The sequence below is a fragment of the Lissotriton helveticus genome, chromosome 6, assembly GCF_964261635.1.
Source record: "Lissotriton helveticus chromosome 6, aLisHel1.1, whole genome shotgun sequence".
NCBI lineage: Eukaryota > Metazoa > Chordata > Amphibia > Caudata > Salamandridae > Lissotriton > Lissotriton helveticus.
The window spans coordinates 958,019,093-958,044,762 of NC_136067.1; the positions used below are offsets into that span (position 1 = coordinate 958,019,093).

General features: G+C 45.4%; 1 protein-coding gene across 3 annotated transcripts in view; it reads left to right on the forward strand.

The window, feature by feature from the left end:
- The window catches only part of LOC144761612 (potassium/sodium hyperpolarization-activated cyclic nucleotide-gated channel 2-like), a 2,245,815-nt gene that overhangs the window by 341,523 nt on the left and 1,878,622 nt on the right, over positions 1-25,670 (forward strand). The window lies entirely within an intron of this gene.

Sequence of the window (25,670 nt, forward strand, 5' to 3'; positions counted from 1 at the left end):
CATCGGCCCTCCGTGGTGACCCTGACAGAGGCTAACAATCCCGAGTGTAAGTCAGCCAGAAGGTTAACCAGGGCCCTATCAAGACCAATATTAAGTAAGATTTCCCACAGCTTCGACCGGTTTACAAGGTCAAAAGCTGAGGAGAGGTCCATGAACCCCAGGTACATGGACCCCTCCTTAGCCGTGGTGTATTTATTCAGGAGCAGATGTAAGTTAAGACATTGGTCTAAAGTACTCCTTTTTGGTCTGAAACCATATTGCACATTTGACAGGACCCCTTTTTCGTTTACCCATTCATTCAATTTAAACAAAATGACCCGCCCCAGAAATTTTACCGAGGAGTCAATTAATGAGATGGGTCTATAACAAGAGGGGTCCTGCCTATTTCCCTTCTTGAAGACGGGGATGATGATTGATTTTTTTTCCACGAGGCCGGTATGTTATCCTGGTTTAAAACATTAAAAACGTTGCACAGAATCTTTGACCAAAATTTCGGTGTGCTTTTAAATACGTCCGCAGGGACCCCGTCGGGGCCAGGAGCCTTATTTTTTTGGGTCAGGTCTATCGCTTTTTCCACTTCCGAGGCCACAAAGGTTACAGTGGAACCCTCGATTCTAAGAGGGCTATCGCCCCTTTGTGTATCATTGCTAGGGTCAGAGTATATTTGTCCAAAATGTTTTATCCATCCCTCATCTGGAATGTTAGCTTCAAGTGGGGAATTCTCCTCACCTGAGAATAACGGTTGGTTTACTATTTTCCAAAACAGGCCGCTATCTTTTAAGGTGTCTGGGGCAAGTAATTGGTCCCATGCCTCATCTTTTACCTCCTTTTTTCTATCTAAGATAGCTTTCTTATACGCCACTCTTAGGCTGACTATTTGAGCTTGATCTTTGGGTATGGTCTTCAGGGCCCTGAGTAGGTCCCCATGTGCCTTAGAGCATGTTTTATTGAACCATCTTTTGCCATGATGCAACTTCTGTCTGGAGCCTATATGTCAACTTTTATTTATTTCCCTGCAGATATTGTCAAAAGCAAAAACCACCTCTTGTTTTTGCGTCTCGTTTGCTAAACATACAGCCACCTCATCCTCAACTTTGTCCAGTACCTCTACTAGGAAGGTTTCAGGGACTATATTTGACCATTTGAGCCTGCGCCCTTGATCTTTTACAGTCACATTCAGACCACCCTTGTGAGACGTCGTTTTCATTGAAAATATGTCCGTAGACATTATCTCCATGAACACCAGGTTATGATCACTGAAGACCGAGACCTCCGTTTTATATATTAAAACTTTGCACAACAAAAAAGAAGACATACAAATATAATCAATAATAGTACCATCATCTATCTATTCCCTTAAATGTAGAAGACCTGCACCCCCCATCCCCGCAACCCGACTTGTATAAGTTCCATCTGGCCAGAACATTTTCAAGAGCCTCCCCCCGTTTCGAATGTTCTAGGTGAGTAGGTAAAGAAAAAGGGGGGCCTTCATCTTCTAGGTTAGCACACGGTTGGTTACAGGGGTGTATGTTAAAGTTCCCAAGAAATATTGTTTCAAAAGTATTCACGTTTACACTGTAGACTGACAAAAAAAATTCCAGTACATCCAAATTATGACTGGTGCTCTCATTTGCACTTGAATTATAAAAGTTGATAAATAAAATCTTACTCTTATCGGGAATAGATAATTCCACGATTAAACAGTTTTCAGAGCCTGAAATACATTGAGATAGTGTACCCATTATGTCGAGTTTGAATAAGCTTAATAAGCACCCCTTGGGTCTTCCTGCGGCACTACTAATTGCTGGGATGCAAAAGTGTCTATAACCATCCAATGAGAAACTGTTTAACTGGTCCCATGTCTCTTGGAGAGCAATAACATCAAAAGTTTTTAATGTGGTAACCCACATATCATTCCCCGCTTTAGCTTTGATACCAGCAATGTTCCAGGTTGCAATTCTGAAGCTAGGAGATGGTGGCTGGGATTTTGTCCTTAACTCATTTAACTGTCAATCGTTTTCTTCCAGTGAGGATAGGGGGGTGTAACGATTTGCCAGGGAAACGGCTTGATCAAAATCAAATTGATTACACGGCCTAGACAACCGATAACAGTATGGATCAAGGCTATTAGATGGTTGATATACATTTTGAGGGGGACAAGCGAAACCCGGCCTAGTTCGAGCAACTGGAAACTTGGGCTGGTCAGGCTGGGAGGACGCAGGGTTACTAAGATAATTATAAAAGAAACCAAGGGGCCGTGTACATACGATATTATCCCCAACTGGTAAGGAAGCTGCTCTCAGTAAGACTGTGGCCACGTGCTGTGGGTGCTTAAAATTTACAATAATGCAGTCCCCCCTAGTGTTCTTTCTGGAATTCCCTATCCAACTGACTCTTCGGGTAGAAATTATATCATTAGAAAAGGCAAGTGGAAAACCGCAATTTCGGCTTAACCACGCTAGCGATTTGTTTTTCAAAGCCTCATGTGTTTTTAACCTAGAGTCAGTGAGATAAGAATCCACCTCAGGAACATTAGTTAGCACAACAGTATATGGTACACTTTCCGGGGGAAGGTTAACTGGAGCTTTCCTCTTAGCCACACTCCTCCATTAATTTTGCCCCCCACCTCCAACTGTCAGGTTATTAGAAGTTGTAGGGAGTGGTTGAGTTACTGATATTGGGGTGGTAGAATGTTTGAAACCACTGGGGGTTGGGTAGTTAATGCAGTTTGTGTATTTATTTGTGTATTTGTTGTAACCCTGTTCCCCCCGTTACCACGACTGCCAGCAACCTTATTATCAGTGTTTGCAATATTTCCACCCTTGATAGACTTCTGTATTTTAAGCAAGGTTAAATGTGAGTTCAGAAGACCACCCAGTCTAGATACCTCTTGTGTTACTTGGTCTAGTTTTTCCACAATAGGTTTAAGCAAGAGTTCGATTTTGGCTTCAATTTTTGCTTCAATTAGACTTGCCAGCAGGTCAATATGGGCAGGGAGCGGATTATTAGTCTCCACATTATTTATGGTCTCAGCTATACTCCCTTGACTGGTTGATTGAGTTCCAGCTTTTTTTGGTTTCCTATTCCCCCCCCCGCTTAGTTGGTACCTTCCTACAGGCCCTTAATACTCTTCGTACAGGCGAGGGTGCTGAAGAGGGTGTAGGTGAAGGCCTCGGGGATGATATCGAAGAGGAAGATGATAGGATTTCCTGGGTTTTACCCCTCTCTTCCTGCCTCTGTTGTAAAGATATGTAATTGGCTCCACCAATGATCAAGTCATCATTACAGCTATGATCCAGAGCCGGTGAGACCAAAGGGGCATGCAGGGTTGTTGGGGAGGCCGGTGGGCTTACCCGGTTTAGAGAGACACCTTTCTTTGTTAATTTTAGTGACTACCTTTACCAGGTAATTATCCATGGTCGCTAGTGATGTTTTGGATGATCTAAGTTTCGACATTTTTGGTATACCAAAGTTATAGATCAAAGCACTTTAGTTTGGCAACACGGGTATTATTATTACTTGCAAAACAATTGCCTTAATTTCAAAATTTCAAAAGCATCAGTACAGGTACAAAAATAGTTAGTCTCACAGTTGCGAAGTGTTCCGGGGGAGAAGGAGAACCAAAAACCAAGGGCCTTGGCCCAGGCCAGCCTCGGTCTGCCCCGGACTCCCTCTGCCCGGGCTCAACCCGGCACGTCCCGCGCGCGTCCTCACGGGACGAGATAGAGCACTGGTCTTTAAGTGCCTCCTGGCGCAGGCTGATGACAGCAGTGGCGGCGTCCTTGGGTGGGGCTGCTGGGATTGGTAGTTCTGTCCAGCGGAGCAAAGCCCGGCCAGACAGCAGAGCAGTGGGGGAAGGATTGCTCGGCGGGGCGAAGCCCGGCCGCTACACCCGACCAGTAAGGGGAACCTCCAAACGCCTCAGCGGAGCAAAGCCCGGCCGGCGTGGGACCCACCAGGCGCAGCAAGATTTGAGTCTAATTATCAGAGTTTCGGCGGAATAAGTATAGCGCTGTTCAGCTTCCCACTGCATAAAGCATATAGCATATACAGATATAAGTGAAGAGGGGCTTTCCTTCCTTTAAGAAATGCCTCACGAACTAAACACACCAGGACTCAGTCACCTCCAGCCTCTAAAAAAAGTCTTGGAGTCTCAGAATAACGCACAGCTGCTGTAATATCCTGCGCTCCCACGCTCACCTCACCTCGCCGTCATGAGCATCGATATTCAGTAGTGTACTCCCTCAGGGATATTTGCAAACAGGATCACAGAAATTGCACTGCTGCATTCCCCTCCGTTTGTTTTCCGACGTGGAGATCAGAGGTCGGAAATCAGGATCCAGGGCAGAGCAGCGGAAGCCGTAGCGGGTGCCTCAGCAGGAACCACAGAACGCCAGTGAAAGGCCGACTGCTGCCATCGTCGACCTCGAGGGAGGGAGGAGCTACAGCACCCAGGTGCTACGTGGAGGCCTGCTTACAATTATCCAAAATGTAAATTCTGCCCATATCTTTGACTAAACAATGACCTACATTGAGTGTTTTTATTTGGGTGCCAAGATGTATCTGAGTTACAAACATTCATCACCTCTCAGTGTAACCCTGGACTTTTGACTGATTTAACTCTGGGAAGAAGTGGGCCGGAGAACAATGTTTGTTTGAAACGTTTTGGTATACTGTACTAATTTTGGTGGGAGTTCCTGCTGTGGGTCAAATCTCCTTTAAATGGCATATAGTGCCATAGGTTGGATAGTTTTTTTTCTGCCTACCACTCTTCCAGGGCATTACCGTTTTGAAGGTTTCTTGAGTTAGAAACTCAGTTTTTCTTCTCTTTGAGGTTTGGTTCTGTTTTGGAGCTTGCATGCTTCTGCCATGGCTTTTTATTTGCTGCTGAGGTCTGCAACCGGCAGCTTGTTTCTTTTTATGACCTCTTTTGTCCCTTGTGACACCTTCCCATCTATCCAATCGTGAGAGGTGCAAGTATTGTCTGTAGCTTACCGTTCACTGTTATGATCACTAATTCCTGCGCCTAAGCGTGTACCTTATATTCAACAGCCCGTCGCTTTATAAATCACATGGTCACTCCTCAATCTCACACACCTTAGGTTAAGTATTTTTGCTGAGTGTGGTATCACTGTTGCCTATGCCAAACCTTTAGATTATCGTTGTGTGCGCAATGTTACGTATGCTTGTAATTATCCCTGGGTTTGACTAAAAAACCTCATGTTTTTGTTCCACATGTTTGTTCCAGCCTCGCTTCACTGATTAGCTTTTTTCTGTTGACAAGGCACACAAACAAACACTGCTTACAACAACCAGATTACAAAGTGGGTGATCAAGTATGGTTGGCCACTAATCACCTACGAATTCAGAGACCGAGCAAATTGCAGCCATGATATTTAGGACCCTTTACAATTACATAAATATTCAACCCAGTATTCTTTGTATCCTTTCACCAACCTTACAATGTCCAAACCCGATCCTTACCACATCCTCTTCCAATAAAAATAGATTGTCAACTAGATTTCGAAGTACAGAGTATCATAGACCGAATAGAATACATGGTTGTTTGTCCTATTTATTAGATTGGAAGGTCTACGGGCCAGATGATTGATCACGGGAACTGGCTGGAAATGTCCATGCCCTGCGATTGGTACAACTCTTCCACGCAAGAAACCTCCATAAACTTCACCCTGTGGGCCACCCTATGCAAGGGGAACTGTTACGATCACTAATTCCTGTGCCAAAGTGTGTACCTTATGTTCAACAACCCATCGCTTTAAAAACAAAGTAGTCGCTCCTCAGTTTCCAACACCTTAGGATAAGTATATTTGCTAAATGTGATATTACTATTGCCTATCCCAAACCTTTAGACTATCTTCGTGTTTGCAATGTTCCATGTCCTTGTAATTATCCCTCAGTTTGACTAAAAAGACCTATGTTTTTGATCAACATAAAGTCTTGCTATACTGATGACCTTTTTAAGTTGCTGTAATTATTCACATGCTTGATAATTATCCACGTGCCTGCAGTCAGGGACTTTCCAGTCAGGTACTTTCCAGAATGATTCACCTGCCACCAATTCAGGGACTTTCCAGTCAGGTACTTTCCAAAGTGATTAATGTGCCACCAATTATACACCTGTTGGTAATTATCCATGTGCTTGCAGTCAGGTACTTTCCAGGACCATTAAACGTAAAAAACATATGTGCCATTCTAGAAAAAACGGTCCACCTATAAATACTCCGTAAAACCCCTGTTGGGCACCTAGCTGTATTTTCTGAAAAGAGAATCCTTCCTCCCACTCTCCTGGATCATCGCACCCTCTTCTCCTCAATCTAAGCTTCCTCACCTGGCCCTGTGAAATCTGCGTTTCAACTGACATCCCTGAGCAGCTCATCGGACTTCTCCGATTGCTGCATTCAAGAAAAGAGCTACAGTTGAGTGATAGCGGTGAATCCTCTACGCGGCTGCATCCGTTTAGGAATGGCCCATTGGTCATCCCGGCATTGTGATGGCATAACCTGCACTGAAAGGAAGTACAAAGCAAAAGAAGAGAAAACAAGGTTAGTGCACTATTCTTTGTTCCATTTCAAAAACAAGACTTGTGAGTAATCTCGATAGAAGACCCCCTCGCTATCTGCTGGAAGTTCAAGAGACAATTTGAGAACGTTTAGATAAAGAGAAATGGAGAATTCAAAAAAGGAAGAACAGTCACATAACAAAAACCTATGACGTAAAATGCCGACATGGGAAACATATGAACTTTTATCTGAAGCTCACGAAAGGAGTGGGTAATTCTATCCCACGTGAACTAAAATAATACACATTTTCTGTGTTGTTATAAACATCTCTGAGTGTAAGTACGTCCATTGCTCAAAGTTATTTTAACTAATTATGTTAATGCGTTACAATACTAATATAAGTGTGTGTTCCTTCTCCTTATTTACTCTCCTCTACACCCCTGGAAGACGCATCCTGAAAGAGGAAGACACTTAGGGCATTCCCAAATAGGATGGAGAGCTAGGCACCACTTAGATGGCGCAAGTCTTTGCCTCTTTTAATATTTTGTTCCGTCTTCTTCCCACCTTGGAGTGCGCATTATTTGAGGTCATCATTCCTTGTTCGGGCTCTGTGCTGGGAGTGAATAGGGTCCAACATCGACTCTGCTGATATGTTCTTGAGGTGAGTGGCCTGACACTCACCATTCTAGGTTCCTTGTCTGCCCATGGCCTCTAGCCACACGTGGTCTGTGGTGTGGCTCCTTGATTTTCCTGTGCAAGGAGGCTGGGCAGTTGTAGTTGTAGGGCACTGCAGTCAATTGCAGTAGCATCTAGTGAGGCTGTGTGGATTTCTTCTGCCAAACCTATGTTTGCTACGGATGCAGTCTAGATTTAGGTGCACTGTCCTTGTTCTTCTATGTTGATACCTTCTGACTTGGGAACATGTGATCTCAAATGTTTCTGATCAACTGTATGATGTTCCCCCAATGGTGTGGTGGATCTTCAGGGTTCGACTTGCTCCTAATTTGAGTTGGGAGTGGTTCCTACCCAGGTTGGTTGTCCCACCTTGTTGTAATATATTGTCTTTTGGATGTATGACGTTATAACGCATACTTTTACAACGCATACCTTTACAACGGAATTTTTACAACGCAAATACTATTACAATGCATGTATTTACAACGCATGTTTTTACAACGCAGGTACCTTTACAACGCAGGTACCTTTACAACGCATACCATTACAACGTAAGTATTGGTAAGTATATATTAATGTTTTAATTGTAAATTAATTGAAATTAATATAATTTAATGTAATGTAATTTAATTTAATTTAATTAATTTAATTTAACCTGTAACCATGTCTTGCCCCCCGGATATCCCCATTACTGAGAAGGAGGTGAGGGATGCCATTAAAGGGTTAGCTCCAGGAAAAGCACCGGGCCTGGACGGGGTCCCGGGGGACCTGTTTAAACAGGAACCAGGGATATGGGCTCCGTACCTGACCTTGATATTCAATGCCATTTGGGGGGGGATGATGGTGCCTGATACTTGGAGGGGAGCAGAGGTGGTCCCAATTTATAAAAAGGGATCCCCCCTGCTCCCTTCCAACTATCGGCCCATCAGCCTGATTGACACATCGCAGAAACTCTTTGGCAGACTGATCCTGAATCGTCTGCAGGCGTGGACTGAAGAGATGAACATCCTATCTCAGTATCAGGCAGGTTTTAGGGAGGGAGTATCTACCATAGACCAAATCTTTAGGCTGCATCTTCTCTATTGGAGAACAGCGGTAATCGAGGGCGGCAGTTTATATACCATCTTTGTAGACTTACGTGCCGCCTTCGATTTGGTTCCCAGAGCAAGGCTGTGGAAAGTCTTGGAAGAACTGAAGGTCCCTGCGGATATATTGGCAATCCTGATGAGACTTCATTCCAACAATTATGCCCGCGTAAGATGTGGCAAAGGTGGCAAACTAACCGAAAGGTTCCCCGTTCGCAGGGGTGTGAGACAGGGGTACGTGCTTGCACCTACCCTGCATCTTTGTGAACGGGGTTGTTGCCCACCTTAATAGGATTGCCGATTCCGACGCCCCAAAGTTGACTGGCAACAGGGTGCCTGCTATTATGTTTGCAGACGACACCCTGTTGCTGTCTAAATCCCCGATGGGGATTCAACGCATCCTGGATGGTTTCCTAGATTTTTGCTCTGACCGGGGATTGGAAATAAACCCACAAAAAACAAAGTTTATGATTTTAAATCCCAAATCCCGAAAACGAACACCACCAATGCTAGGCACTGCCCAGTTAGAACGAGTGCATAATATTGAATACTTGGGGATCACTATAAATGAACATCTAACTTGGACGCCGCACCAGGCCAGAGTGACCATCAAACTGGCACAGTTGGCGGGTGGCACTCTGCGCCTGGCAAACAAATCATGTCATCGACCATTTACCCCAATTATTCATATATACAAAACACAAGCACGAGCGGGGGTTACATATGGGGGTGAGCTGTGGGGCCATATCCAATATCCAAAGCTACAGTCAACTGAAAACAAATTTTTAAGACCGGTAGCTGCTCTCCCCCAGAGCACTCCTTTACTGCCCCTTAGATTAGATCTGGGAATCAAACCCATTACAGAGGAGCTAGGACTTAAACCTTTAATTTTTTGGAGGCGATTGTGGAGCAGCCCAGATCTCGTAAACTATAGAGAGGAATTACAGGATTTCCTGGAACTACGGAATACAAAGAAGATTCCGTGGTTAATGTATGTGAAAGGGAGGCTCGATGAATTGGGCTACCCGGAATTGTGGACAGACCCCTTAAACTCATGTACCAGGATTCCAAAAAAGGTAATTGCGAGTGCTTATTATGCTTTGATGCTGACAAGAACAACTAATGCCACTCGCGAGGGGTCCTTGACAGACTCATTTTTGAAAGTGAAAGACTCATACTCCCTCGAAAAAACTTTAGACGAGATAGCTCCTGCATTAACGAGGAAATTGTTCCTACAGTGGCGATATGGATGCCTCCCACTAGCTTCATTTACAGCGTCCTGGAAATCGTGCTCCACTGTAGCATCATGCCCAATGTGTGCACATCCAAAGGAGGATGATATGCACGCTGTTTTCTTTTGTAAGGGCTACGAGCGGAGCAGGAAATACTGGCTAGTACCGTTGCTCAGGAACATGGGATTTAGATCACACCAAACCGCCTATAGAGTTTTAAAAACAGATCTTTCTCCTGCTGTGGTTTTTGCAATTTCAAAATTTTTAACATCACTCTGGTTTATCCGCAGCCGAGCTATGAAAAGACTGGTATAATGCTCCCTATCAACTTGATTTGTATCTATTGCTGCATATGTATTTAAATTCAATTATTTTAACTATTGGATCACTCTGGTTTAATAAGTTTTTAATTGTATATATTGATATGTATCTTTTATGATCAGTGATCGAAATAAAGATTTTCGAAATGAAAAAATTAATTTTACTTTATTTTTACCCTGTACCCCTGTAACCCAAAAACCCAAAACTGACCCTGAACCCTAAAAATACCCCTTTACCCCAAAACCCAAAACTGACCCTGAACCCTAAAAATACCCCTTTACCCAAAAACCTAAAACTGACCCTAAACTCTAAAAATACCCCTTTACCCAAAAACCTAAAACTGACCCTGAACCCTAAAAATACCCCTTTACCCAAAAACCCAAAACTGACCCTGAACCCTAAAAATACCCTTTTACCCAAAAACCCAAAACTGACCCTGAACCCTAAAAATACCCCTTTACCCAAATACCCAAAACTGACCCTGAACCCTAAAAATACCCCTTTACCCAAAAACCCAAAACTGACCCTGAACCCTAAAAATACCCCTTTACCCAAAAACCTAAAACTGACCCTGAACCCTAAAAATACCCCTTTACCCAAAAACCCAAAACTGACCCTGAACCCTAAAAATACCCCTTTACCCAAAAACCCCAAACTGACCCTGAACCCTAAAAATACCCCTTTACCCAAAAACTTAAAACTGACCCTGAACCCTAAAAATACCCTTTTACCCAAAAACCCCAAACTGACCCTGAACCCTAAAAATACCCCTTTACCCAAAAACCCAAAACTAACACTGAACCCTAAAAATACCCCTTTACTCAAAAACCCAAAACTTACCCTGAACCCTAAAAATACCCTTTTACCCAAAAACCCAAAACTGACAAGGAACCCTAAATATACCCCTTAAAAAAAACCAAACATATAACATTTTAATTATAATTATATACTTACCAATACTTACGTTGTAATGGTATGCGTTGTAAAGGTACCTACGTTGTAAAAACATGCGTTGTAAATACATGCGTTGTAATAGTTTTTGCGTTGTAAAAGTTTCGTTGTAATGGTAGTGCGTTGTAAAAGTTGCGTTATAAAGGTAACATACCGTTGTCTTTCACTTCAGGCTATGTGGATGCTTGTACCCTTTGGTGTGTCTGACTTTCACTGCTGCTGATGACATTTTGTGACTGCCCTTCGTTGTCATGGTCTGCTTAAGCCCTGTCACCTTGCATTTGCTTTTTAAAAAAAAAAAAATTATTAGAGCAAAATTCAGATAGTACAAAAATACATAGTTCATAGTCAAGAAATGCAGAAAAACTTATGTATTAAGTTTGCAGGGCCCAAACCGCATCTTGGACATTCATTATTTAATCTTTTGCCCCATGTATATAATTTTGCTGGTGTATAATATAAATTATATATGGTTTTATAAAGTTGGGCCTTTAAATTAGACGCTAAAAATAATTTGGATGATAACAACAGAGACATGTCGATATCCACGTTCGGATTACCTAGTTTAATTGCCCAATCTCTCTCGACATGTTCCAGATCATCTTGTTGATTCTGAATCAATAGCTCATAAATAGAACCTATCCTAGTAGACCGTTTACCTATAAGCTCAAAGAAGGGAACACTTTCCAGTACAATTCTTGGGAAGAGTTGGTTAAGAACGGTGTGCACCTGTATATATTTAAGAAAGTCACTGCTGGGCACCGAAAAATGTAATTGTAAATTTTGAAATCCAGTATTAGGTTCATGACCCAGTAAGTCCCCCACTGTAACAATCCCCATACTCTCCCAATTTCTGGCAGATCTATCGTTAAGTTGGAGCGGTAAGATCGAGCTCTGCCAAAGGGGGGTATATTTAGTGTATTTTGGTATTGCTAGATGTTTGGAGTAACGTTTCCAAATGCTCCATGCACTATGGATGATCTTGAATTTAGCTTTCTTAAAATAGGACGGCTCCAATTGCCTTAACAACAGCCCTCTGGCTTTATCGCCAAGTGCCAATTCGTATATTGATGGTATGTCTTGATCTTGTACAGTTCCTATTAATGGTTTAGAATTAAATAACGGTGCCATTTGCTGGAGAAGAGCTGCCCAGAGATATAACTTCATGTTAGGAAAAGCTAACCCTCCCCTATGATGTGGTAATGATAGGTATGACAGAGCCCTTCTTACTTTGCCATAGTTCCAAACAAATTTGGACATACAAGAGTCAATGGTTTTAATAATATTATCATCAACCATCAACGGGATCGCACGAAATAGATATAGTAATCTCGGAAAGATGTTCATTTTTTATAAACCCCCCTACCAATAATTGATAAGTGGAGATTATTTACCCTCATGAGGTCTTTTTTAATGGTTTTGATAAGGGGTTCATAGTTGAGTTGATTAATAATCTCAACCTTGGGAGATATGCAAACTCCAAGGTAAGTGGCATTATCCACCTTATTAGGGCTTTCATACCAGATGTTATCTGTACATAAAACCATTGTCTTATCCTTATTGAGGGAATACCCTGAATGGAAGCCGAAAGTCTGGGTAATTTGCTCAATCTCCTGAATTGCCTCAGCAGGGTTTGGTGTTAATACCGCCACATCATCGGCATACGCTAGTATTTTAGTTTGATAGATCCCAACCGTAACAGGGTCTATTATATTAGATGCAAGTAATTTTAGGATCAATGGGTTGATATATAGGGCAAATAGGATTGGCGAACACGGACAGCCCTGTCTTGTGCCCCTTTGGATGTTGATCAACTCCGATTCTATACCCCCTACAGTGAGTCTAGCCCTAGGGTCTACATATAATGCCTTGACGGATTTGGCAAACCCTGGTCCAAAGTTGTTTAATTCAAGGACTTCCCATAAAAATCTCCAAGAGACTCGGTCAAAAGCCTTCTCGGCGTCAAGCTGGATCATCGACATCCGGCCCACTGTTACACCCATGATGTCGAAAAGAGAGATGGCCCTACGAGTGTGGTCTATAGCACCCTTTCCAGGGATAAAGCCAGGCTGCCACGGTGAGACCAGGTGTCCAACGACCCTGCTAAGTCGGTTAGCGAGAATCTTGGCGTAGAGCTTTGAATCAGAGTTGATCAACGAAATTGGGCGATATGAAGACGGGGATTCCGGGGGTTTTCCTTTTTTAGGAAAAATAGCTATATTTGTTTGTTGCCACGACTCTGGTGGAATGCCGCTCCATTGTACCCCCAGAAATAGATCTAATAAATACGGCGTTATTTGTTTTTCAAGGATTTTATAGAGTTCTAATGGAATTTTGTCTGGGCCGGCAGCTTTCCCATAAGCCAACTCTGACAATGCCAATTGTAGCTCAGTGATCGAAATTTCCCTTTCTAGGTCTTCCCTAGTAGCTTCATCAATAATCCAACCCGACCCTATCTCAGTTAACCATTCAGTTAGAAATTCTTTAATATCACTTGTCTCAGCTTGATCCTCATTTTGATATAGTTTTTGATAATATCGCCGGAAAGCTTCTGTAATACCAGCGGGTGTCGTATGTTTCTGGCCTTCGGAATCAATAGAGTCTATCACATTATAAGACTGTTTCTGGCGAGTACGCAGTGCCAGCTGTTTTCCTACCCTCTCCCCGTTTTCATAAATTTTAGTTTGATTTGTCTGGAAGATTTCCGCTGCCCTTTGAGTGAGAGGGCTGTTAAGCTCAGTTTTAAGAACTAGTATTTTGCGCAGGCTGTTTCCCCCATCTTCCCCACGCATTATGTGAGTGGCGTGTTGTTCTTCTAGTTTTGCTAGCTCATAGATATGTTGATGATTGAGTTTATCCTGAACTTTCTTGCGCTTGGCTACAAAGCCAATAGTCTCTCCCCTCAGCGCTGCTTTAAAGCAGTCCCAGACCATCATTCTAGGAACACTATATTGGTTATAATCAAAAAATTCCTGCGCCCAGACAGTTATATGCTCTATATATTATCTATTGGCCAGTAGCTTCCTATCGAATGACCACTGGGAGTGAGGCCTATTAAAATTGGCAATATTAAGTGTGAGAGCAAGCGAATTATGGTCCGAGATTGTTTTTGGAGATTTAGTTATCTCCACATATATGGAGTATTCCTTTGTTGTCATAACATAATTAATCCGCACATATTTATTGTGGGGATACGAAAAGTAGGTATATCCCGGGTCATTTTTGTGTTTATGATCCCATATATCTATTAGGTCGTAGCTATCCATGAGTTGTTTTATTGCCCTAAAAACTTTAGGCTTGCGACCAGTGTATTTCTGCTGTATTTGACTATCCCACATCGAGCCCAAAGATATATTCAAGTCCCCACAAACAATCAGTATCTTAGCTCAGGAAGCCAACTCTAGTTCCAAATCTTGAAATATCTTAGGGTCGTCCTGATTAGAGCCATACAGTGAACAAATAGTAATACCCATCTCTAGTTCAACTATGACCCATCTACCTAAGGGATCAACTAACCTGCGCTTAGCTTGCCCCCAAAAAGTTTTCGCTAAAATAGCCACTCCTCGTATTTTAGAGGTTTGTGTTGTTAGTGCAAACACATTGTAGCCGGGGATTCTTAACAGATCTTTCTCACCCACCGGAAGATGGGTCTCCTGAAGGCAGAGGACATCATACGAATTCTGCCGAATTATTTCGCAAAAGCGAGCCCTTTTCCCCGTCATTCAACCCAGCAACATTCCAGGAGCATAGTCTTAGCTTCCCCATTGCAATTTTTTCAAAAACAGACTATCAGCAACAATAAACCTGCTTCTTTTACTTTTAGTATCTGAGATCAAAATCTTGGTTCTGCAGTTAATTATGTTTTCACGTGCACTTCTTATTGCATGTCTTATTACGTATCTCATACCTCTGAGATTGCTCTTTTTTTTTTATTTCTTCCCCACCTTCCACCCACCCCCCACTCCATCCCCCCCCCAAAACACCAACCCCCCCCTCGCACCTAGAAAAGGGCAGTTAGACTCCATCAGAGTCTGTAATGATGTAAAAGTGCTTCCTAACCGGTGCTCAATTGAATCAGAGTATTTGTCTTACGGGTAAAAACCACCTTATTCATTTTCATCATAGAAATGTGCGTATATCTAAATAATACAGTTTTATATCAGATTGTTTACCCATGTTTTTCCCCACAGTGCCCACTATCCCCCATCATTATCTAATCAAAAAGAGAAAAAAGAGAAAAAGAAAAAAAGAGAGAAGAGAAAAAATTGTATATATATGGGAGCAATAAAATGCAATGCAATAGTAAAGGTATTTCCGATCTCTCCCTTAATTTTCATCTATTTCAGACTATCGAGGTACTCTTTTGCCTTAATTTCAGAAGAGAAGAATTTAGTTTGGCCTCCAAAAATTATTTTTAGCCTAGCAGGGTTGTTAAGATACGCCTGCGCCTTCTTCTCTTGAAATGATTTAATCGTTTGGCGAAGTCGCCATCTCCTTTCAACAGTTACATGACAATAATCCGGACGGACAAAATAGGAGACTGAGTCTCTAGTGCGTCGTGCTTCAGGTCTGGCCTTATCGGAGATTGCCTGCCTAAGAAGGAAGTTTCCGAAATAAACCAAAATGGCTCGGAGGCACCTGCCCGGTTTTACTGTGGACTTCAAAGTCAGAGGAACTCGGTGTGCTCGCTGAACTTCTATGTCCCAATTCCAATTGGATAGTTCGGGCAGGGTGTCTCGGAAAAGTTGTATGACGTATGTGCGGACATCATCTCCCACTGTTGCTTCTGGAATGCCTAAAACACGCAGGTTGTTTCTGCGTAAGCGGTTTTCACAATCTTCTAGCTTCCACCTTACATCAGCCAACTCTGCCTCGTGGGAGTCGCCTCGCTCTTGGGTCACCGCGGCCTCGGCCTCATTAGAAACAATACGAGATTCCACCTCAGTCATTCGCTCATTAAAAGTACCAACAGTTCTTGTTAATTTCCGTACCACCCCCTGCACCTTGCGAAGAGCTGCCTGTGACTTGCGTCCATCCTGGGAAGTCTCCTCGCGATGTGCAGCAATGGCCTGGAGCACAGTATCCATCACAGAATCTAATGTGGAAACAGGTTGATTTGAATGGTCTGAATGCGCTAAGTGAGAGGGGTGAGAAGGGTGAGTAGACTTCAAAGAAGTCGGAATTAGTGGAGCACTCGCTGAGCCCGAAGGATTAACAAGTTGGATTGACGGAGAATAGTCCCATGTCAATTCTGCTACCCCATGATGGCTCTTTTTCCTCCTTAGGACCGTTTTCCGGCTAGCCCTGGGATCATGATATTTCGCATTCTCCTCACTCTCTGTGGTGAAATCAGTCTCAGCCTCGATTTCATCTGACCATTCGACTTCATCCAAAAATGAGAAGAAATCACTTGGGTCTTTGTCCGTCTCCCCTACACCTCCCATCGCCTCTGCACCGCCCAAGTTAGACATATTATTATTCTCAGCATGTCTTATTTGGGGGATTGTAGTGACACCGCGCCCCTGCAGGGCCATGTCCCCCCCAATCCCATTATCTGCCAAGGTTAAAGTATTTGCCTGATTGCATGGGGTGACTGTCAAGCTGTTAACTGTGTCTAAAGGTGCAGGAGCAGAAGCTTCTGGGATAGTCTGTACAGCAGAAATTAAAGGGATCGTACCTTCATGACGAAATTCCTCAGCAGTTAAATTTGAATTGCAGTCAGACCCCTCTGATGTAAGACTGACAGCATCTGTGCCATTAGCCCCTCCCTCCTCCAAAGCAGGGGATATTGCTACACCTGGGGCAGTCTCAGTATTACCAATGACGTTCACAGACCGCTCTGCATCAGGTATTCCAGCCAGAGTTTTCTCTTCCCCAGGTCCAGCTGACTGCCTCATCCCACCACTACCCGGAAGACGTTTCGCAGGAGCTGGGGCTCTGCGCAGCAATTCAACCACAGAGGGGCCGGCACTCCCTCTTCCTGCCACAACCCCACCATGCTTAGGCGTTCTGGGGATCAGAACCGCCTCCGGATCAGGCACCACAGGACCCATCATGTCGCCGCCAGCAACGCCGCCCTGCGCTCGCTTTGCAGCGAGCTACCGATCCCGCTGAGCCTGCTTCGCCGCTCTTGTCTTAGCGGCGGCGGCTGCCAGCGCCACTGCGTTCTTCGGAGCCATAACGCCGCGCTCTCCCTCCGACTTCTGCGGCAGGTATGTTTCCTCAGCCTCCTCAATAAAGCCGCTTTGACCTGCAGCTTGTACTCCCAGGCTTTTGGACCTTAATCTCCCAAGTAACCGTAGCACGGCGATTCCAATTAGCAAAGTGAAAAGCGATAGCTGCTCTCTTATCGCTTCCTTTCCCGAGACAGTAGGCTCAAACATGATCGTACCAAGCACCATCGCTGCAGTATAAAACCTTATTCTCTCAGGCATTCCAAGCATTGTTTTAAAATGAAGTAGCACCGCGGTTTGCCATCATTGTTTTTACCCGCGTCTCAGGTACTGCAAACACCGGTCAGAACGCACAGCACAGCGGTCTCTCACACCCCCGCCATCTTGCCCACCTTCCTACGTCACAGATGTCACCTTGCATTTGCTGTGCATTTTATTTTTTAGGTTCTATCTGCTTTCCTGTTGGTTGGTTTCCCATGCATGTGGCTTTATGAAGTGTTTTCATCTTTACGCAGGACATTCATCACCTTTTTAGTGTCCTATTGTAGATTGATTGTCTTGCTCCTACTCCTGGAGATTGGCTTGTTTGTTCAACCGTTCAAGCTTTATCTAGTCATAGCAATCTGTCTTACCCTCCAACAGATGTCTGTTGGAGCAGTACAGGCACTTTCATTTGTAGCTGTGTCCTTTGTTCGGGGGGAGGGGGCAGGAGGAGGTGTAATATTGGGTCAGTGATTAATTTGGTGATGCCTCTTCTGGTTCGGCTAACTTAGGTTGGTATCATGACTCTTTGCCTTCTTTTGAGCAATTTTAGTTCCTGTTGCCGTCACTAGTCTGTTAAGGTCACTAGTTTAGTTCCCTACCAACCTTTCGGTTTAGTGGTATTCGGTGTTGTTCCTATGCATTTTACTGCCTCTTTCTCCATAGTATGGTTGTTGGATGTGCCCACAGGTGTTGGGGATACATCTCTTTGGTTGGGCTTTTGCCTTGCTTTAGTTCTACCTCTGTTAGGAATGCTACTGACAAATCTTGTGCCTGTTATGCTTTCATGATTCGGTTCTTCTACACTTGTACTAACGGTAGGATTGTTAGCATATTGGCTGTGTGATAGACCCTTTTGGAAGTTTTTCTCCTCAGATCCTCCGCCAACTATCAAATAATGAGATGAGGAATCTGCAGGTAAAAGTAGCCATTGGAAGGAAAGTTACTTGCCTTTGATAATGATCTTTCTGGTGGATACTCTGTCTACTGGCAGATTCATCACCGACTGGCTCACCTCCCGAGACTGATAAGTAGTTACGGTGTTGCCAGTGAGGTACAGGTTGTTTTTCTGCACTGCATTCCTGTGATTTTATCAAGGTTGTTCCAAGGGTAAAAGGGAAAAAGGACGAGAACTGGCACCAAAGCACTGGGTGACAGCATAGATGGCTTGTTGACAGCATATCTAGGAGGTGTTGGAGTTGGGTTGAAGTCATGGCATTATTCGTTGATATGAGGGAGATGTTTTCCAGATCCAGTTTGGCACCTGGGGGATATCCTGAGATAAGGAATTTGATAGTAGGTAGACTATTCCACAGAATGATTGTTAGTGAAGGTAAGTAACTATTTCTATTCACCTGGTTGATCCTGGTTTGTTTTGTACCGTCCTCTTTATATGCATTTTTCAGCTGTTCTTGGGGTATAAGCTCTTAAATGTATTCAATATTTTACTTTCATTGAAAATCCCATCTTGGAAATTGAAATGTTACTTACTGTATTCCTAATCCTCCATCATGGAAATTATGATTGAAGTCAGAAAAAGACCTGATGCCAAAGCCACCCCCAGCCTCTAATGAAATCAATGGAAGGATAAAAGGTTGACTGAAAAAAATAATTGCTGAACAGCCAAAATGACTGATATTCATCAGCCATTGCTGCGCATTATAGAGACAATGGGCCTCTTTACAATGCCGGTTTCGGTCCCACCAACATCGGAAGTAGCGGTCAGGCCACCGCACTACGATGCGGTTGGTCTGACCGCATGGGTTGAGGGACCAATTGCTGCAGTTCCGATGGGCTCAAGGAGCCCGTCTGCCCAGCGGTCGCATTGTAATCTCTATAATAAGGGTGGTGCCATAGGAATTACGATGGCCCTTTCCCTCTGTATTTCTATGGCGTTCCAGGCAGATGGAAATGGACTTTGGGGGGCCCTAGCAGGTCCCCAGCCCCTCCGCTATGAGGCCTGGGGGCATCTGTGCTGCCCCCACAAACATCCATGCCCCGTATGGCAGGCACTGTGGTGCCTGGCATTCAGTGCAGGGATGTTTCGAACCATGCCTTTCGGCATTGGGGCTTGCAGTTCTTTTCCAGGCCTCAGCACAAGCCTCAATGCAAAGAGGCATGTTTCTGATATGGCGGTAGGGACTGCAGACTACCTGTCGGCCGGTCCCTTCACCGCAACCATGCTGGTTGGATGAGCATAGTAATCGGGTCCCTAGAGATGATTGTTCCAGTGTAGCCCCATTTTAGGACATTTATTATTTCTTTTAAAGAAAATCATTAGAGCGTATTTTTAATCTCTTTTTAAAGAATACATCATTTTTTATCCTACTGAGTTTTCCTTTAACCCAAAGAAATCAACTGGTGGGGAGAAGGTACGCGCTGGACCAAGATGGCCGCATAAAACCTCAGCTCCTCAGTGACTGTCCCCTGAGCCCAGCATCCTGCCAGCTATTCTGCCTTTGAAGGCTGGTAATCAATAAAGGAGCGAGAGCGACGCACCCGGCTGCGACCCCGACCTTCCTGCGATGCCGGGAGCCGGAGATCTGAGCTCCGTAATTTGCGGCCTTTCGCGGAGCCGGGGACTGGCATACATCTGTGCCCGCCTCGGAGTCCAACAACAGCGGTGACTCGGACCGAAGTTGCAGGTCACGCCGAAGCAGCCATGAGTAAAGGGGCGGGTGGTGTCGCTCACAGGAAGATCCCCCCCTTGCGCCCGCTCCCCACCATGATTGGGCAAGATCAGGAGCCCCGGGCCACTACAATTCCAATAGAGGCTGCAGTGCTTCGGTGGGGGCCGGTGCCTGGCAGTCCCAAAGGGGTACCGGGGGTAAGTGAAAGACCGTTCCTCCCCCCCTCCCCTCTATAACACTACGAGGGAGGAGAGACTGTTCGGGTCAAGGTGGAAGAGCTCAGTGCCAGCAGAGGCGCAGAAACCGGCTTGAGAGTGCTGGGGCGGCCCGTGGGGGGTGAGAACTGTTGGAGGGCTCCTGTTACCGGTGTGACACCCACCCGGAGACTATATTTTCACAATGGAAGGCTGCGGTGGTCTACAATAGGCCGAGAGGCGACTGCACTGGGGCGAGAGTCAGTGATTCGGTCTGGGATCTTACGGCTGGGGGTGTCCGGGAAGTCAGGGCCCCTACCCCCCGTTTGAACCTCCTCTGAACAGCACGGTCAAGGCGCGTGGAGCCGGTTTGTGACAACAAAGGAAATACATCCGGACACTATCAGGCGGACTGGGGTAGCTGAGGTCGGTCCCGGCATGCGCTTAGTGGCTCTAGTGAACATCGTGCTTACCACCCCCCGGGCACCAGGCAGATGGACAGAGGTCCTGCGACGCGACGGCTGACTTAGTGGACTCTGCATCCAGATCCAAGAGGAAACACCACTGGGGTGCGCTGCGAGCTGAGGCACCAATGGCATACAAACCAGACACCGACAAACATTAATCCAGGACAACTAAGGGAATGAGACAAATACAGACTAACAAATTGGATCGGCACACGCTGTCCAAAGGTTCTCCAACCGACTCAAGACACGCCATCATGGCGGGAGGAGAGTCCGCGAGCCCTGCATCAGACTTGACCCTACCTGATGTCATGGCGGCCATAGATGGAGTCAAATCATCCCTTGGACAAAAAATAGAGTAGTTGGAACATAAGCTGGACATAGTCTCCTTAGAAGTGAATCTCATACGCACGGACCTCACCAAAGTCAATAAAGAGGTCAAGTCATTGGACATAAAGACTGCCAGTCTGACAGATAATGTGGCGGAGCCCCAGCAGGAAGAGCGCGATCTCAAGTTTTTCTACGAAACGGCTGAGCGGAAACTGGACGACTACGAAGGGAGAGCCTGGCTCAATAATGTCCACATCATGGGTGTGCCTGAAAAATCAGAAGGCCCGGCCCCTGACCTGTTTGTGGAAGACCTCATTCTGACCCATCCCAAGTCCAAGGACCTTGGTAAATTCTTCACTATCAAACGCGCTCACAGGGTCCCGGGCGGGCGGCCCAAGCCCGGTGCGTGCCCGCGCCCGATGATTTCTAATGTTCCTTGATTTCAGAGACAGGGACGCAATCCTACAGGCTACCCGGACAGGGACCCTTCTACGCTATGAGAATGCCACCCTCTCTTTCTTTCCTGATTTCACACAACTGGTGCAGAAGCAACAAAGGAACTTCCTTGCAGTAAAGAACAACTTGGAGACAAGGGGATAAAGTACGCCATGATGTTCCCGGCGCATCTGAGGGTGGAGGTTGAGGGAAGAGTGTGTTTTTTTGATAATCCAGAAGTGGAGTCTGACTGGATCGATAGCCGTCCCTTTGGTGGCGCTGGGTCACGGGACCGAGAAGGAGAGCAAGTAGCACTGGAGCAAGAATGAGAACCGGCCACCATGCACATGGACTAACTGTACAATGCCAGGTACAGGGGTGTTGGCTCCATGTTAAGATATTTGACTGTCCCAAGGGTATATCAATGCTGCAATGCATAGTGTGAACCTCAAGGGACACTTTGTTTGAATTGATACGGGTCGAGGGAGGGGGAGGAGGAGACGGAACACCAGCCTCCCTCCTTTTTACTACTTTTAGTTTTATAGTAGATTAGCGTGTAGGGCGAAAGGCACTCTGCCAGTTGGGGATGGGCAAACGCTGAGAGCAGGGGGGCAGGGAGGGAGGGAGGTGGAAGAGGTTTGTTTTGATTTTTTTGTTTGAATTTGCAATGTTTGTAATGTGTTTCAATGTGGAAATGTTATTGTTTGAACTTTGCTTTCTTCGACACCATCAAATAGCCGAGCAGAGCTACTAAGACTTCTACAGGAGCGAGCGATAGACATAGATCGGAGTTCAAAGTGCTTAGCTGGAATGTAAATGGACTGGGGGACAAAATAAAGAGGAGAATTGTCAACCAATTTATCAGACGGCATGCGCCGGAAGTGATCCTTCTGCAGGAAACTCACCTGATAGGAAGCAAGTATATGGCCTTGCACAGGGGAGGATACAAGCTGGTGGGTGGCACATGCAGGATTTACCTCAGGGTCGCGAGGAGTAGAAATACTAATCAAATATTCATTCCCTTTCCCACCGCAAGCCACATGGATAGACAAACGAGGCAGATATTTAAGGGTCTCGGGCCAATGGGAAGGGAAGACAGCCACATACCTTTCTGTATATGTCCCTCCCGGCTTACAGACGGAAACATTTAAAGACCTAGGCACGATTTTCCTCACTCTTCCTCTGGGAGTCCTGATATTGGGAGGCGATTTCAATTCGGTGATGTCCGGTGACCAAGATAGACATCCCCCGCGCAATCAGACCTGCTCAGAGGTGGCTCCCTGAATTCGTAGACACAGTGGGGCTGGTGGATGGATGGAGGCGCACAACCTAGATAGAAAACAATTCACACACATATCGGGGGCACACCACAGCCTGTCAAGAATAGACTACGTCCTTGTCCCGGCAGCGCAGGCCCATACTATCTAAGAAATAAGTCATTTGGGACAGGGCATTTCAGATCACTATCCCGTGTGGCTGAGATTGGAGTGGGAGTGCTGGTAGAGTAGCCCCCATCAATCCATGGTATTTGAAGGATCCACATACTCGAAACAGTATTGTCAAAGTCACTGATCACTACTTACTAGAAAACAAGGATTTGGTAGACTACGCACAAACTGTATGGGAGGCATATAAAGCTGTTATCTGGGGAGAAACACTTTCCCTGATAGCAGGGAAAAAGAAGGAGAGGCAGGCTGAACTTGAAAGAGCGGAAGAAGATGCGGTGAAGTCAGAAGAGGGGCTCGCCCGGGCGTTTTCCCCTGAGGGCCTACACTTTTTTAGATTGAGACTAGATAAGTTTCATAGCATCCCTAGGGATAGAGCCAGGGCGCAGAGTAGAGAAATCCAAGGCAGACTTTGCCAATCACTACCATACAATATATAGTACGACCGGCAGGTTCACTGAAATGCGGAAATGTTAAGAGACATAATACTTCCCACGCTCTCGGACGAAAACAGGGACTACCTGGACTCCCTTCTGGCCGATGATGAGGTGGCGCAGGAGTGTGAACTCAGGTAAAGTGACAGGGCCTAATGACATCCCCATATAATTGTATAAAGTGAGGGGCATATTACCTAGGCGGGCGATATGTGATTATCGCCGCTTTAGCGGCCGTTTTCGGCCGCTAAGCGGCGATAATTCTATCGCCCTATTAGCAAGCTGTCGCTAACAGCAGTTAGCGACAGCTTTTAGGCGATAGCGAGCGGTTTGGGGCCCGCTTTGCATGTCAGCGATATTTATCGCTAATGACATGCAAAGTGGGCGTACCCAACCTATCGCTATCGCCTATTAGCAAGGCAGGCGTAGCGATGGGAATATTCGTGCTAAGCGCGAATATCTCCAAAAACTAACGCCTGCTCAGACCAGGTCTTAGCCATTATATACAATGGGAGTTGGATATTATGGCTAAGACCTCATTAGCGATAATGCGTGAATATCGCTGGATTACCAGCGATATTCACGCATTTCGCCGCTAACGCCGGATATTTTATCGCTTTAGAAATAAACCTTGCTAATAGCATGTTATCTCTGCGATAATATCCGGCGATGCTTGGCGTTAAAAAAATACTCGCTGAGCCCATTTAGCGATAAATATCGCTAGTTGTTGGTAATATGCCCCTGAATTCTAATAAACTAGCCCCCTACATTCGAGCTATGTTAACGGAGAGTAGGGAGAAGGGACTGTTACCATATGACCAGCGAGTGGCTAACATAGTGGTCATACACAAAGAAGGCAAACCCAGAACAAGCTGCGCCTCCTATCGGTCATTATCACTTATGAATGTCAAGCCTAAGGTCCTTGCCAAATTACTGGCAATACGTCTGTTCAAAGTAATTACCACGCTGGTCCACCTAGACCAGTCGAGCTTCATGCCGCATCGAAACACAGCCCTTAACTTATGGCGATTACAGGAAGTATTGAGTAGAGCATCTACTATACTGGAGCCGGCAGTCATAGTATCATTAGACTCCACTATGGCGTTTGATATGGTGGAGTGGCCTTATCTGTTTGCGGTTTTAGGCAAATTAGGTTTCTGACAGGAATACATAGGCTGGGTTAGCCGCCTATACTCCGGCCCGATGGCCCGGATCGTGGTGAATAACCGTAGGTTTTCAGGCTTCCTGCTCGGTAGGGGTACAAGGCAGGGTTGCCCCCTTTCTCCGCTCCTCTTTGCGTTGGCAGTGGAGCCACTTGCGGCTTGGATAAGGGAGGACCGATCCATCCGGGGACTGAGGTGGTCGCTGATTGGGAGCACAAGATGTCTCTGTATGCAGATGACGTCCTCTTGTTCTTTACGAATCCTAGAGGATCACTAAGCTGGCTCCTTGATGTGCTGGAAATATTCGGCAGGTACTCTGGATTCACAGTGAACTGGCTCAAACCTCTGGTTCATGTCATTAGGGGTGAACCGCCAATAATACCACGGGGCTGCCCGATACGGACCGTGTTGGACGGGTTACGATACCTCAGAATCTTTGTGACATTAGATTTGAAACTTCGCTATGCCCGCAATCTGACCCCACCCATGCAAAGACTTAAGAATGATGTAGCGCATTGGAGATCCCTTCCCCTTTCCATGTTAGGCAGGGCAGTCCTTTTCAAAATGATGGCCTCGGTTTTTATGTGCCCTCCAAAATACGATGGATCCGGTTCCCACGTCCTATTTTAAAGGGAGTCTTCAGAGACTGCTTTTATGGGAGGGCAGACCACGTATTGCGTTTTCCAAATCGACTCTTAACTGGTATGACGATGGACTTAGTCTACCAAACTTAAAGAAGTACTACTGGGTTTCTCAGCTGGCGGCTATCAATCACGGGATCTATGAACATCCTGGTGATCCTGGATATGCAATGGACAGATGGCAGCTCCCAGGGGGTGACTATACCTGAGCGTTATACGCTAAACCCAGTAGATACCCGCTGGTTGGACCCACTGCACACGCCATCCAAGTATGGCACGCTGTCACCAAACACTTAAAATGGGAAAACAAACTCATGCTAGCCACTCCACTGTGGAGCTCGGAGAAATGTGGAAACCTCTGGAAATCCAAGAGTTTCGATATATGGGATCTTATAGGGATCTCCCGAATCAAAGACATCTGGGGGGCAGGAACGGTGCAATCATTTACGGCCCTTAAAGCTCAATACAACTTGACAAACACTGAGCATTACAGTTACCTTCAAATCCCCCATGCACTACTCACTCATATTCCAAGTGGTACGACACTCCCGGAAGCCTCCCGCCTGGAGGACAGAGTCTTAGACGGGCATCTTCCAGAAAAGACCATATCCCTAATATACAGGAAATTGATAAAGAACATGGAGGATCTGTTACGGGCCCTCAGAGGACAATGGACCGGGGACGGTCTAGAAATCGATGATGAAGACTTGCAAGA